The sequence below is a fragment of the Archocentrus centrarchus genome, chromosome 21, assembly GCF_007364275.1.
Source record: "Archocentrus centrarchus isolate MPI-CPG fArcCen1 chromosome 21, fArcCen1, whole genome shotgun sequence".
Taxonomy (NCBI): domain Eukaryota; kingdom Metazoa; phylum Chordata; class Actinopteri; order Cichliformes; family Cichlidae; genus Archocentrus; species Archocentrus centrarchus.
Window position 1 is genome coordinate 32910020 of NC_044366.1, and position 2288 is coordinate 32912307.

The following is a 2288-nucleotide window of genomic DNA, read 5'->3' on the forward strand; positions in this document are numbered from 1 at the left end:
CAAACATAGTCAAAAGAATGGATGCCTGTACTGTGCTTACAATGGACATTTGTGAGCTTATTGGTAAACGACAAGAAAATATTGATCAGCCCTTTAACGATCACCTTGAAAAGGAAAGGGTAAGGGTAATGCTAAACAAGAATGACTATGGCTCTGTGTTTGGTGATACAAAAACTGAAACATCATTTCCAGATAGTTCAGTTGCACGCTCAAAGGCAGATTCCACAAGCTGTCAAGAGGCAGAAGCTGAATTTGCAGCTAAAATAGAACAAGCAAAGGCCACACAAGAGATACTTGCACAGCAAACTAAAGTCAACCAAATGGAGAATGAATGGAAATTAAAGGAAAATGAGGCACTAGCAAAGTTAAAACAAGAAGAATTGGAAACAAAGTCAAGGCTTGAGCAGGAAAAAATTAAACTACACCAGTTAAAGGCAGACAGTGAAGTGAAAATAGCAGCAGCACGAGTAAGAGCTTTAAGCACTTTAAACGACCCTGAAAACTGTGATCTAGCATCCTGCCACAACATGGAAAATGCTTTAAATGACCCTGTCAGCGTGCCACAGCCCTCCTTAAATCCGTTGGCTCCATCATTTAAACATCACCACAGCAGTGCAGAACGAGAAGAACTTAGCTTAGCTGAAGCGCTTGCAAACTCCCTCACCTTAAACAGACTTCCTGTACCTGAACCAGCTATCTATAGTGGTGACCCTCTAAAGTTTGTTGACTGGAAAGTATCCTTTATGGCACTAATTGGCAACAAACCCTTACCTGTGTGTGAGAAAATATTGTATCTAAAGAATTATCTTGCAGGTGAAGCACGAAAGGCAGTAGAGGGATATTTTTTTTGTAACACTGAGCAGGCGTACCAGGGCATCTGGAATGTTCTACAAGAAAGGTATGGCAGTCCATTCATTGTCCAAAGAGCATTTAGAACCAAGCTTGCAAAATGGCCCAAAATAGCTGCTAACGATCCCCTGGCATTGAGAGAGTTTGCAGACTTTCTCCAAAGCTGTGCAGAGGCTATTCCCCAAGTCAAGGGCCTGGATATCCTCAATGACTGTGAGGAAAATCACAAGCTTCTTAAGAAACTGCCTGACTGGATAATACGGAGGTGGAGTCGCATTGTAGTGGAGGAGCTAGACAAACAGCAGGAATATCCTAGCTTTGCTCACTTCACCCAGTTCATACAAAGGGAAGCTAGAGTGGCTTGCAATCCTGTCGCCTCACCATTCCTAATGAATGAAAAAACTGAGGAGAGACACATTAAAAGAGCTAAAGCACTTAGTACAACTGTTCAGACAAGGCCTCCCTTACCCACAGTGGTCACTCCTAAACCTAAACCACCTTGTTTGTTTTGCAAGGATGAATCACATGGCTTAACCAAGTGTTCTACCTTTGCAGCAAAAACCAATGATGAAAAGAAAGTTTTCATTCCTGAAAATCATCTCTGCTTTGGATGTTTGAGAAAGGGCCACGTAACTAAAGAATGCAAGGGACGTCACTCCTGCAGTAAGTGCGGTCGACGTCACCCCACCTGCCTGCACACAGAGAGAGTAAAAGAACCAGAAGAAAGAAGAACTGAGGCCTCTGTGCCCCCAGCTGAGAGTGCAAACAAGGAAGTGCATAAAGTTATGACCCATGTACTCACGAGAAAAACATCTGCCACTTCCAGCATAGTACCAGTTTTTGTGTCAGTTGCATCTGAGCCACAGAAAAAAATACTCACATACGCCATGCTTGACACCCAGAGCGATTCTTCTTTTAGTTTAGAAGATTTAGCCTTGGAGCTGAAGGTGGATACTCAACCAGTGCATTTAAAACTCAGCACAATGACTTCTGTTGACACGGTTGTGGCGAGTAAACTTGCTAGCAACTTGCAGGTGCGTGGCTTTGACTCTGACACCCATGTCAAAATAAAACAAGCCTACTCTCGTGACTTCATCCCAATTGACAAGTCTCATATTCCCACTAGAGAAACTGCACTTCATTGGCCACATCTTAAAGGCCTAGCCAATCAGCTACAGCCACTACAGGACTGTGAAGTGGGCTTGCTAATCGGTTATGACTGTCCATCAGCACTAGCTCCCCTAGAGATTGTCTCAGGACAGCTAAATGAGCCTTTCGCACAAAGAACCATACTTGGTTGGAGTATCATTGGGTCTGGCAATCCCCACCTGGACAGAGAGGGAAATCAGAGTTATGTGCACCGAATTACAGTCAAAGAAATGCCCACACCCTCAGCTGCTGATGTGCTTAAAGTCTTAGAGTCAGATTTCAATGAGAGA